Genomic DNA, 13,859 nt, shown 5'->3' on the forward strand with positions numbered 1-13,859 from the left:
GTTCAAAGCATAGTTATAGAAGACATGGAACTGCTGACTATTACAAAAATGAAAAACCTTTTTGTAATAATGGGAATAACAGTGATATAAGCACTTCAATTAAAATCACTGTAAGAATCTGTGATTTCTAAATACAGCTATACATTTACACCTACAATTTTCAGTCTATAGGAGTAATTTTTAAACATCAAAATAAATAATTTGAGTCTCCACATAAGATGTTAGGATAAATATGGGAAAACACAGCTGTGTTCAGGGTTTACTCCTGGCTCTTTGTTTGGGGGTCACTCATGGTAGTGCTTGGGGTATCATTCAGCTACATACGGGTATGCCCTTTACTCTGTACTGCTTCTCCAGTCCCTCCAAGATAAATTTTACAAGTATATACTTCTGCCTCTAAAGTGTTTTTATTTTCCCTCTATTGCCTGCAAAAACATGTGTATATGTATATATATGTACATATATATGTATATTGTTTGTTTGTTTGTTTGTATTTGGTTTGAGGGCCAAATCTGGCAAGGTCCAGCAGGTACACCCTGCACTGTGAATGGAACTTCCTGTAATACTTTTAGAACTCTCTCGTAGATTTTTGGAAGTTTGTCAACATTGATGATTCTTGGTTGGTGTTGTGTTATAAGGTATGCTTATGATTGAACATATAATTCCACTTTCCACTGAGTGGTGTGGTAGGACAAATATCTGCATATGGAAATATGTTTTACAACATTTAAATGAAATGATTTGTCTTATTTTAATTCTTTTCCTTATAACTTATGGTTTTTATCCCTTTATATTTTGATAACTAAAATGTTCTTTATTTATAAGGATTAATACAAACAGGGGAGTTTGAAGCTGAGTTGTAATTAGCTATGCCAAAGTGAAAATTGAGAGGCACAGGGAGGTTCCCCTTATCATAAAAAGAATTATGTAGCAGTATAAATAACACTGAAATAAGCCTTTTGTAACAAAGCTCATTCTTTTAAACCTCCCTAACTGGTTAGAGTTGGTTTCGGTTGAGGTGGAGCTGGCGTTGCAATTATATTGTTGGCATTACTGATAATTATTTTTGTTGTGCCATGCAATAGCTTCGTGGTATTTTATAGGCTCACACAAAAAGTATCAGGTTTTTTATTTCAATTCTTGAGATACTAATTGGTAAAATACTTAAATGTATGTACTTCATAAAGGTAGATTTTAATAAATCATTTAAGAGGAAAATATTGTCTTCTACTCAAGGTCAAAGTAGAAATATTACAAAAATAGATGCTAAATTCGTTTTAAAAAATTTCACAGACCCTAAATTGACTCTAGAACATTGTCAAAAAAGATAAACCTCACACATAAAGAGTATAACTTGTCAAAAAAATGCTCACTAAACTTGTGGTTTATCACAACCCTACTTGTCACTGAAGAAGAAAGACAGACTACAACATTGTATTTTCCATATCTGGTTTAGAAATGTCAAATGCTTTTATATTTGTGTATCTGTTTTCTCTCTCTCCTCTCTTCCTCCCATATCCCACCCTCCCTTCTTTTCTCTTTTTCTCTCTCTCACACACACTCTCTCTTTCAAAATTCTGAATTCATTCATTCGTTTCCCCTGGATTTTCTCCACATATTATTCTCTAGGCACATAAAGCCTAAAATTAGGAATAATTGATAAGGTTTTAGAAATCACTGTTTTGATCCTTTAATGGACATATCTAAATTCTCTGAAATGAATTACATCTTTTTGTGTGTTTTGAGCCACATCTAGCAGTGCTGAGTGTTTACTATGGGCTCTGCACCCAGGGATCACTCCTGGCAGGCTCTTTGAACCTCATGTGGTGTCTGGGACTAAACCTGGGATGACTCTATGCAAGGTAAACATTTTATCTGCTGTATTATCACTGTTGCCCAGGATTTACATTTTTTGTAACAAAACTTGCAATTCAATTTTAAAGAACATTAGCTCTAAAAAATATTACATTGTATTTGGCATAATGTTTTAATTTTTTATCTTTTTTGCCTTGAATGAAACTTTATTTAAACACTGTGATTTACAAAGCTGTTCAATAATGTAGTTGGTTTCAAGAATTCAGTATTCTAACAACAGTCCTACCACCAGTGTGCCCCTCCATCCACCAATGTCCTAGTTCCCTCCCACCCCCCAAAGCCTGCTCCCTAAGCAGACACAAAATAATTTACTTTTATTGTTTGTTACAAATTTTATCTTGTAATAGTGTTGCTAAAATCATGGCCTATGGATCTGCTGTGCTGTTAGGTGTGTTCTGTGTTATTGTTTGCCCTCAGTGAGCTTAGTGGGTTTCAATTCAATTTTCCCATCTAATTGTCCGTACTTCTACTGGGCTATCAGCAATTTTGAAATTTGGAGATATTGCAAGGCCGGGGCTTCAGAGCACTGGAGCTGGCATTATCAGCTGTCATTGTCTGTCTGGTGTTTCTCCCCGATCAGTCCAGAAGCTGGAGTGTTTCTCTGGCAGCAGCAAGAGTGGAAGGCATGGTCTGCACCCAGTCCCCACTAAGTCTCCAGAGATACAGGTCCAGTGGCAGCAACACCTACCTAGAATAACTTAGCTGCCAGTGTATCTCTGAGGTCAGTTCTCCAGTCTAACTTTGACCCCCTGCTTATCCTGACAGTTCAGATTTATCTCTTGTAGAGAGTAGAAAGAAGGTTCAGTTTTCTGATCCATTCCACCTGTTGCGTCTCTTAGTGACTTCAGGTCATTGTTGTTGAGATTATTGAGATAAAGGAATTTATTGCCATCGTTTTGTAGGAGCGATGTATGTTTCTGAATTTGTCTTTGTCTTTCAAAGAAGCTCCATCAGTGTTTTTTGCAAGATGGGTTTCGAGGCTCTGAATTCCCTAAGTTGATCTTTGTCGAAGAAACTTTCTATCTTTCCTTCAAATCTGAATGACAGTCTAGCTGGAAAGAGTATTCTTGGTGAGGCATTAATTTCCTTGAGCTTTTCTACTATCTCCCACCATTCTTTTCTAGCCTCTAAAGTTTCATTTGCTAGATCTGCTGTGAATCTTATGAGAGTTCCTTTGTATGTAAGTTCCTTCCTTGATCTTGCTGCATTCAGTATTCTGTCTCTGTCAATGGATGTTGTCATTCTGATTAGAGTGTGCCTTGGAGTTTTTCTGTTTAGGTCTATTTTGACTGGGATTCTTCAGGCCTCTTGAATCTGTGTGCATGCAGTCTTCAACTCTGGGAAATTATTATCTAGAATATTTTAAACTAGTGTTTCTTCATCAAATTCACATTCTTGTTCCTTAGGAATTCCAATGATTCTTACATTGTTACTCCTGAACTTAGCCCACATTATTCTGAGCTGCTGTTTATTTTTTCTCAGACATTCTTCCAACTTCTTTTCTTGTCTACAGACTTTCTGTACATCATCTTGGAGTTTATCTATTCTTCCCTTAGCTTCTATTACTTTGTTGCTGATGCCTTCAAATGAGCCTTTCATTTCACTAACCAACCTGGTAATTTCACTCATTTCTGATTGTAGTTTTTTTATTTCTGCTATCATTCTCTCTTGTATCTGTACCACTGGTTCTTTGAGGTCATCAATTATTCACTTAATCACTGTATCATTGTCATCCCATTGATCGTTGATCTGCTTGAGCGGGCCCAGTAACGTCTGCATTCGTCAAAGCCCTGAGATTTTAGCAGTCTCTCTTTACTTGTCCTTCCCAACAGTGATGCATTATAGGCTCTGCAGGGTCAGGGGAATGAGACCCATCATTGTTATTGTTTTTTTTTTTCTTTTTTGGGCAACACCTGGCAATGCACAGGGGTTACTTGTGGCTCTGTACTCAGAAATTAGTTCTGGCGGTGCTCAGGGGTTCATACGGGATGCTGGGAATCAAACCTGGGTCAACCCCGTGCAAGACAAACATCCTAGCGTTGTGCTATCACTCCAGCCCCTCAATGCTACTGTTTTGGGCATATGAATATGCCAAGAGGAGCTTGCCAGTCTCTCCCGTGCAGGCAGGAAACTCTCAGTACCTTACCAGTTTCTCCAAGAGGGAGAACTAGGCTATAAGATGTCTCACGGCCATGAATGCGACCATGTGCTTCCAGGAGCTTGGTTTTATAGTCTCTGAATGTTGGCCATTAATGGGATTACATGGCGCTGGGGGGAGTTTTTGGGTGTGACTGCCTAGCTACTGGAAAATGGGGAATCTGGGTGGAAGAGGCCCAGTCCCGATCTGAGCAGGCTTGGAGATCTCAGCCCCGGGTCCCAAACACCGTGGTTCCTCTGCCAGTTCCTTTATGCATGAGACTCATCCAAGGCTCCGGAACCAGCCACAGCCATGCTCAAGGCCCCTCTATAAACACTCTCCATTCTCTTAATAGAGCCTATAAAGTCATCCAAGAGGCAAGACATATTATTTGCCTCACTAACTGAGCATGGTGGGCTTTTATGTGGTAACCCCCATTGTGTCTACTATGCTACAATGGTGAATCTCTGTAGTTCGCTCCTTCTCTGAAGGATCGAATTGAGTGCTGCTCTTTCCCATCTCTGAAAGTGCTCTCCCAAAGGACTTTTTGCCATTTCTGGTTTTTGATTTTGAGGTTCAATGTGGATTATGAGGCTACTTTCTTTTTTTGTTTTTTTTAATTTAATTTACTTTTTAATTGAGTCACCGTGAGAACAGTGACAGGGCTTTTAGGATTGAGTCTCAGTCATACTATGCTTAAACACCCATCCCTTCACCAGTGCACATGTTCCACCACCAATAACCCCAGCATACACCCCACTCCCTCTATGCCTGTGTGGCAGATTATTTTCACTTTATTCTTTCCTTACTTTGATTACATTCAATATTCAACAGGAAACTCACTATCATTATTTGGAGTTTTCCCCCCAACAGTCAGACCTATCGGAATGACATCATTAGATTGTATGTTTTCTATTGTTGGTAACAAAGAACACGGTCGCGAAAGTGGCCACCCAGATTTGGAATTATGGTAATAAGTCCAGAGGTATTTCTGCAGCAGCCACTGCATTCCGAGATTGGTTTCTGTGGCGCTGGGATCATGGCTGTTCAGGAGCGGAGGAGCTGTACATGGGCAACCGCTCAGGGTCTCATTTGGGCAGGAGGCAGGGCCGGTTCTGCTTCCCCCATCGCAAGATTCCCCATGCATCCCGTCCCATCAATGCAAACTCCTACCTCTCTGTCCAATTGATTCTGAATGGTGGCTGTCACCATGCTGTCCAGGGGGGAAAAGACCAAGGGACAGAAACCCTTCCCCTCCTGGGGCTGCTTAGTTCAGAGTCCAGGAGTATATCTGCCAGCAGCCGCTGCGTTTCTGAGATTGGTTTCTGTGTCTCTGGGATAATGGACACTCAGGGAAGGCGGGGCCATTCCTGATCATATATTTTATATATCAAGAATGTTTGGAGAAAGTTTTATATATCAAGAAAGTCTGGTTTGGAGATGTCCCAGTCCCGCATACCGAAGCTGTGTTAGTAGAAGCTCAGTGTCGCCAGGGCTCCATCTGGGGAAGGTGTGCTGGCTGAACCTTCTCCGTCTGGCACCCTGGTGTTGTTGGCCTGGTCTGGGGTCTGGAGCAATCTCTGGCTTGCGATGCCTTCCGGAACGGCCCAATTCTTCACTGCTGGTTGTGGCAAGATGGGGCCGTGGGCGGGTCAAGGGCGTGACTTCCAGAGGCTGGGGCGAATTGGAAACTGGGCTGGTGCCGAACCGTTCCAGTGCCCCCTGAGGTTTGGAGATGTCCCAGTCCCGCATACCGGAGCCGTATTAGTAGAAACTCAGTGTTGCTGGGCCTCCATCTGGAGAAAGTGTAATGTTTTATTTAAATAAAAGGTAGAGGTCAAAATTTTACATATCTTGGGATATTTCATAATTTTAATATAGGTAGAATTTGTATTTTTGGAAAATGGTAACATACTTTAGGATTTTTAAAAATATAAATCTTAATATCACTTCCAACCACAAGATAATTATGGATTTATTTCCTTTTTTTCCAGTTTTTATTCATGCACTATGATTTACAACATTATTTCTAGAGTTTCAAGCAAACCATGTTTCACCTCCACACCCACTACCAGTTCTAACGTCCATCTGTCAATGTCTCAAAGCCCCATCTTAATCCCTGCACCCCTTGATAAACTCATTTAAAATTATTATAATTTGGTTCATATATTTATAATAGTGTTAGTGGCTATTTTTTTGTACACAATTACTTCAACTCACCCTCAGGAAAGTTTCCAATACACTATACCATCAATCACCTTATTGATGTGTAATCACCAATCCCCTCTAATATTTCCCATTATATTTCTTTCCTTGGCATTCTCATGTCTGTAAAGCTGGTCCAAATGGTGAGTCATCATTTGAAACCTTCCATTTAGTTGTCTTTTTTTCTCTATATACCAGAACCGAGAGAGATGATCTGATATTTGTTTTTCTCCCTCAGACTTATTTCGCTTAAAATGATACTGTCCAGTTTAACCCAAGTGACAGGAAAATTCAATATTTGATCATTTTTTACAGCTGCATAGCATTCAATCACACTTTATCTTATCCATTCATCTGTTATCTAAGAGAAAGACATTTGAAAAAATATCTTAATTTTCTTGCTCATCATGTGAATAAAACTTTTCATATCTGACACACCTAACTGAACAAGTTTTAAATCTGTGTGCACTTAAATTATTTTGATGGCATACTATCACCTCTAGTACTTTTATGAATATTTAAAGAATTAAAAACATCTAGAAACCTATTTTATTGGGCTAGAGTGATGGTATAGTGCGTAGAGTGTTTGCCTTGCATGCAGCTAACCTGGATTCAGTCTCCCTCACCCCATATGATCCCCTGAGCACCTCTATGAGTGATCCCTGAGCATGGAGCCAGAGGTAAGCTCTAAGCACAGCTGGATGTGGCCCTCAAACAAAAGGGAAACCTATTTTACTGATAATAATAAGAACAATGATTAATAATATTAAAAGCAAATGTAATTGTTTTAGTCACAAGTGGAATCACACTATTTGATACCATTAGTGTTACCAGTTATGCTGCTTCCAGTATACTGATCTGTAAAAAATACAATAAGTTTGGTGGAGGTTCTCCAAGCAGTGCTCAGGAGGTACAGTGATTCTTGGTCAAGTAGAGCAGCCATTCAAATAAATAGCCAAAGAATGCTATGGTACTTGGGCCCTGCAGTGTTTGGAATTTCCTGAACCACTTCAGCATTTCTTAGGAGCCTCCGGGGGCCCTCCTCCAGTACTGCACCTGCTAATGCTAGAGGATCATGTAGTACTGATAATCAAACTGGAGTCAACAGCATACCAGAAATATAACTTAACTATCTCTGCAGCTCTAAGAGATAAAATAATTTTTATGTCCCACAACATCAGATGCCTTTTTATATATAGTATAGGTAATGTGGTTCCCAAATTACTAAAGTTTATGGTATTGATGTTTGTACCATAATATGTACTTTATTGATGCACCATCTCCATCTCCATCTCCATCTCCACCTAAGTACCAAGATAGTTTTCCACTTTCACAGCTTTTTCTTTTTTTTTATCAGTATATCTGATTTATTTTTATTTTTTTTTAATTTTTATTTTTTAAAAAATTTTATCACCATGTGGAAAGTTACAGAGTTCTCAGGTTTATGTCCCAGTAATACCGTATTTGAACACCATCCCTTCACCAGTGCCCATATTCCACCACCAAAATCCCTGGTATACCCCCCGCCCCCCACCCCAACTGTATAACTGATGAATTTCACTTTATTTTCTCTTCACCTTGATTACGTTCCATATTTCAACACAAAACTCACTATTGTTGTGGGAGTTATATCCCCAAACAAGATAACCCTAATAAGGAGGCGTTTGATAATTAGTTTTCCATTAAAAGATTGTATGTTTTCAGGTTTTAGAAAAGGTCGGATGTGTCCCAGTCCCGAATCCTGGAGCCGTGTTAGTTGCTGCTCAGTGTCGCCAGGGCTCCATCTGGAGAAGGTGTGCTGGCGGCACCTCCTCCTTCCGGCCCCCCAGTGTTGCTGGCCCCGATTCGGGTCCGGAGCATTGTCTGGGCCGCGTTGCTCACCAGAATGCCTGCCGCTTCTCTGTGGATTGTGGCAGCAAGATCTCACAGCTTTTTCAATAAGTGGAGTAACTGATTTCAGAATAGATTATATGTACCCTTTAGTCTCTACAAGAAATGCTTTCATGGGCACCTCAGATGGGAGCAGGTGTCCTCATCTCTCTCCCTGCACCAGATGAACCCTGGCTGCCCCCAGCCTCCAGAAACCAATCACTGCCACACTCACAGCCAATCTTCACGGGCTAATCCTGGGCCTCCCACATTAGAGAACAAATCTGCTGAAAAACTCAGGTATGTGGAACCAATTACTGAAAATGCCAGGCCCCAAGAGGTCAGGACTGGACTGTCCCTTCCCATCTCCCCACCCTTCCAGGGTTCTGGCTTTCAAATCCATGGACTGTCTCTGGGTGTCATTTAAGCTCATTAATGGCCATGATCCAGACACTCACAAATGAATCTCAGAACTGAGCAGCTTGCCTAAATATTATTTTAATTTTTAGAATCCCAGGGGTGTACGGCCACTTTTCTGGCCACACAGTATCTCAAACTATTTTTTTTCTTTTTTGTTGAATCTCTGTGCAATAGACCCTTACAGACATCTTGTACTATTCATAACAAGCAATACAAAATAAATTATCCTGCATCTGCCTATGGGTAGGCCTGAGTGATGGTGGGAAACTTCAAAATAGTGGTGGTGGGAAGGTGTAATGGTGGTGGGCTTGGTTTTGAAATATTGAATATAGTCAATTATTGTGAGCAACTTTATGAAAATAAAAATTAAAAATTATAAAAAAAGAAATGCTTTCATTACAAAATATAAACCAGGCAATTATTTCATAACCTCAAATCTTCCAAACAACAGTTTTTGCCAGTTCTACAAGGCTTGTAGAGTATGAGTACACAGATCAAGCAACGTGGTTAGAGTAGTCATTAACATTACAAAAGCCATTATTCTCAAATTTGTTTTGCAACTGCAAATTAATTATGACACATTTTGAAAGGTGAGTCCAGTTAGGTTTTTTACTTGGTATAAAGGAACATGGGACAATGGGATAAACCTCTGAGAATTGGATAGTTCTTTTATTTATTAATCAATTTATTCATTAATGTTGATTTACATATCCATATACATAGCTATATTCTATATGATTCATTTCTATATGACTATCTGCTTTAGATTTTTCCGTGATAATGATGAGAAAAAATCAACACAGTTGTAGTGTAATGTGAGCTGGGTATTTCAGAATCTAAGAGACATTAGTAAGCATATAAGATTGGAAGAAATTATTTAAGAACCTAGAATTTATTTTTTCTTTGTTTTATCTACATAATTCCACATTTTAACAATGCCTTTCTTTTCTGCTTATGACAGAATTTAGTTGAGCAGTTGTATTTTTTTGTTTACTTCTTTATTAACTTAGTTAATTTTTTATTGGCATAGGGCTTTCACCAAGAGGAGGCATGGTGCTTAGTGTCGCTCAGCTCAAAGTAGTGCTTGAGTAATCATGTAGTGCTGGGGATTGTACTTGGTATTCTGAAATGCAAAACATGCACTTTAATCTCTTTTTTTCCCTTTTATTAATTGAATCACCATGAGATACAGTTACAAAGCTTTCATGTTTGAGCTTCAGCCATACAATAACCCATCTCTCCACCTGTGCACATTTTCCGCCACCAATGTTCCCATTATCCCTCACTTCCATCCCAGTCCTCACCGTGCCTCTATGGCAAACAATTCCCCCAATACATTCTCTCTACTTTTGGGTACTATAGTTTGCTTGAATTTTTCCACCACCATTCAAGCCTGCCTGTCAGGGGCAGATGCTAGATCATTTATTTTCTATTGCTCACTTTCAATATGAGAGGTTGTGCAGCTGTGAAAGTTGCTGCATGCTTCTGTAATTCTAAGATTGTAAATGTTTTGGGTCCAGAGACATCTCTGTAGGGCACTAATCCATTTTGGGGTTCAATTGGGAATCCCTGGACAGGGTGTGGACCAGGGCCTTGCTTGTAGAAAATTATGGTCCTTGGGCTTCATCTGGAGTGGTGAGGAGAGCATGCCTGCTGCAATAAACATAGGAGTACAGATACATTGTGTCTTTGGTCCCTTGGGGCATACTCTGGGTCAAATGAAAGCCCAATGAATATCCTTATCATTTATTGTAGGCTAACATTGAGTTTGTCCTTTCAGCCTTGCCCCAGGGAACTTAGTTTACCTTAAAGCAATGTCCTTTCTGTATGGACACAGGGAGACAGTTAATATTATGCTTTGTAACTTGGGCGCTGATCGACTCCAATAATATTTACTCCTGGGCATCTGCTTTCTCAACTCAGTTTCCCTTAGTTCATAACACCACAAAAGCAGGGTCCTGACAAGGGACTGAATGGACCCAGGTCAAGTTGTGAGCTACTCTGGCATCAAAATGGGCCAGGTCAAAGTGCTGCAATACTCAACTATAAGTTGAGAGCATGGTCATATACAAATGCTGTCATGATGCAGAAGTAATGACGAGTCTATGACCTTGCTGGGGTTAGGAAGACTAACCTGATCTGAGAACTGTGGTCTGGAATATATAGTGAGATGTCCTCAAGAAGAACCAAACTTTAAGTTTGATATATCTCTTACTGTGCTCATACAGAATGACATTGCTAGAAATATTAGAAGTAGATTTACTATAACTATTTAAGTAGATTACTAGCTGAGGAAAGAAGAAAGGGACACACCCTGGATGGGATATGTCCTTAAGTGAATCTCCTAGTAATCTGGAATAATCTCCTTAGATGAGATTTTATACTTAGTTTATCTCCTGGAGTGATCTTATCCCTCTTTGTTGATTTATTAATATTCAACTCACCTTTGTATCACCACCCTATGTGATGGCTAAACTAAGACTGTAAGAGTGGAGGGGATCAGAGTCAGAAGTAAGAGTCAAAGTCAGAAGTGAGAGTGAGTGGGGCTCCAGAAAGAGAAGCAGAAGAGCTCCAGAGAGAGAAGCAAAAGAGTGAATAAGGGCACCTTCCCATTGCCCCTCCTTCCCACGCCAGCACCTGTTCTTCTGAATGAGTGCCAGTCTCTGTGGTATAAGGTGATCTCATTGTCATTTTAATTAGCATCTCCCTAATGATTAGTGATGCAGAACATTTTTTTTCATATTCCTTTTGAATGTGTATGTCTTCTTTGAGGAAGTTTCTGTTCATCCCTTCTCCCCAAGATTTGAGGAGGTTGAATCCCAACAGTAAGACTTAGGAATTAACTGGCGACTTAGTTTATCTGCTGAGCTACTATCATTATGTCTCTCTCAGCTATTTACACATGTTACCCTACCAAATTCAGATTTTTATGTTGTGATTTTTTGTGGGGGGACACCCATGACACTCAGGGGTTCCTCCTGGCCCTACACTCAGGAATTACTCTTGGCAGTGCTTGGGGGGAACCATATGAAGTGCCGGGGATTGAACCCGGTTTGGCCGCATGCAAGATAACCACCTTCCCCCCATACTATGGTCCAGCTCCAGCACTCCGATTTTAAAATGCTCTCAACATACTGGCTTTCCCCTTTGCTTTCCATCTCCTGATTGGGGTTCACGTCATTTGTTTAAATAACAGGGATATTTGGTGCTCACCCTTTGCCAGTCAATGGCTGCTCCCTCTTTTGTGAGTGACCACCCACCACGTCAGAAAGGCGGTCATTATCCCCACTGGGGCACGGGGGCTGGATCACCATCCCGGGTAACAAAGCTGATCCATTTGTAGCAAAGCCGAGCTCTGAATCCAGACTTGAATCTGGAGTCATACGAGGACCAGCCTCTCCCTTAAATCAAGGGTCCAGGGACTTCCGTATACACAGCATTCTTTGATCCAAGCACCCCACACAGAATGACAGCAGCTCTTCTTGGCGAAGAATTTTACTGTGCGTCAAAGCTGCCCATTAACCGGTGAGTTACTCCCCAGTAACTCGAGGTGTTAAAACAGAAGATCTAAACCCATGCCAGAGGTATTAGATCAGACTCTCTAGAGGAAGGCCTAGAGCTGTCTCTTTTTACTGTTACAGGCCCATCGGATAGTGGGGGCTGAGGGGTGCAGGGGAGGGGAGGATGTTGCAGACCTAAGGGTAGGGGTACAGGGTCTTGTAAGGCACGTGTAAGGCCACTTTAACCAAATTCCTGTCTGCGGGTGAGAAGGGGGCCAGGTTTTAAAGTTCTGAAGTCAGGGCCAAAACGACAGTACAGTGGGTAGGCACTTGCCTTATATGCAGCCCAACTGGGTTCCATCCCCAGCATCCCATATGGGTCCCCTGAGTGAGCACTGTCAGGAATAATTTCTGAGTGCAGAGCCAGGAGTAAGCCTTGAGCACCACTGAGTGTGACCCACAACCACCAAAATCAAGTAATTCATTAAAATTGTAAACTAAATCTAAGTTCTGAAGACAAATCTCATAGACAGGAGACCACGTAACTAAGTCTTCAACAGAAAGGCAATGCAATCTTTATTTTGCTTTTATCTTAGGGTATAGTTTTGTAATTTTTTTTTGTCCTGTAGGTGATGACATCGTTCATAATGAAAAGACACGGATTTTACTTTCCTGGATGCTCCCGTAACACCGTGCTCTGGCAGGAATGTCACAATGTTAAGAAATGGGGTGGGAGGATCATCTATTAACCCTCCCGACCCCCCATATCTTTTAGGAGCAGGAGTGAGTGAGTGAGAGTGTGTGTGTGTGCACGTGTTGTGGTGTGTGTGTTTATATGTTGCTGGAGCTCAAACCCAGGCCTCACACATGCAAGGCATGTGGTCTGTCACTAAGCTACATTCCTGGCCCCCAAATTAGGCATGTTACCTCACATACACATTCCAACATGAGCACACAAAGGTATTTTCAGCTGCTCACTTGTTTACTGCTTAGTAGAGTCTGTATGTTATTAGAGGGTGCTAATTCTACCAGAGAACCCAAACCTAGCTAGAGGGGTCCAGGGGGACTAAGATGGCAGTCCCTGGCACATGCTGTATGCCCAGAAGCAGGAGGCCAGGACACACTGGGGCTGGGTGGCTTCCTGGGAGATGCCAGGATTCAAATGCAAACCAGCTGAGCAGGCAGAGTGATGGCAGGAAGGGAAGGTTCTTCTTCCTTCACTGCCACTGCGCACAGAAGCACATCTCCAAGTCCCAGCGCGCCAACTCCCCTCTCCTGGCATCAGGGAACACGCAACCCCATGAAGGGAGGAACAGTTAGCTGAGAGGAGTAAAGGAGACCAGGGATCAAGGCTCCGCTGGGTGACAGTGCACTCAGAATCCCAAGTTACCTATTGATCTGCATTTCTGAGTCCAGAGTCTAGCTATCCTTGAATTCCTTTCTTTTCCACATAAAGGATTAGAGAACTTATTTCAGGGGTGGGGGTGGACCTTTGTTTTTTGGACCACACCTGGAAGTGCTCAGGGATTACTCCTGGTGGTATGGGGGGCCCATATGGGATGCTGGGAACTGAACTCAGGCTGGCTGTGTGAATGGCAAGTGCCCTCCGTCCTGTACTTCCCACTCTGGCCCCACTTTACTCTCATGAACCTGCAGAAATTGGCATGTTCCTGTGTCCTGCAGAGTGAGATGCAGGCAGTGTTTCCAGATGGCACTGCCCCCACCCCACCCAGCGTGGTGGTAGGCCCTGCATACAGACCCTGCCAAGGAGCACCCCCCAACAGAAAGAACCACTTTTTTTTTTGCTTGTCTTTTCTTTCTTTCATGTGTAACATATAACAAACATATTAAGG

Source organism: Sorex araneus, chromosome X (genome assembly GCF_027595985.1).
Source record: "Sorex araneus isolate mSorAra2 chromosome X, mSorAra2.pri, whole genome shotgun sequence".
NCBI classification, from domain to species: Eukaryota; Metazoa; Chordata; class Mammalia; order Eulipotyphla; family Soricidae; genus Sorex; species Sorex araneus.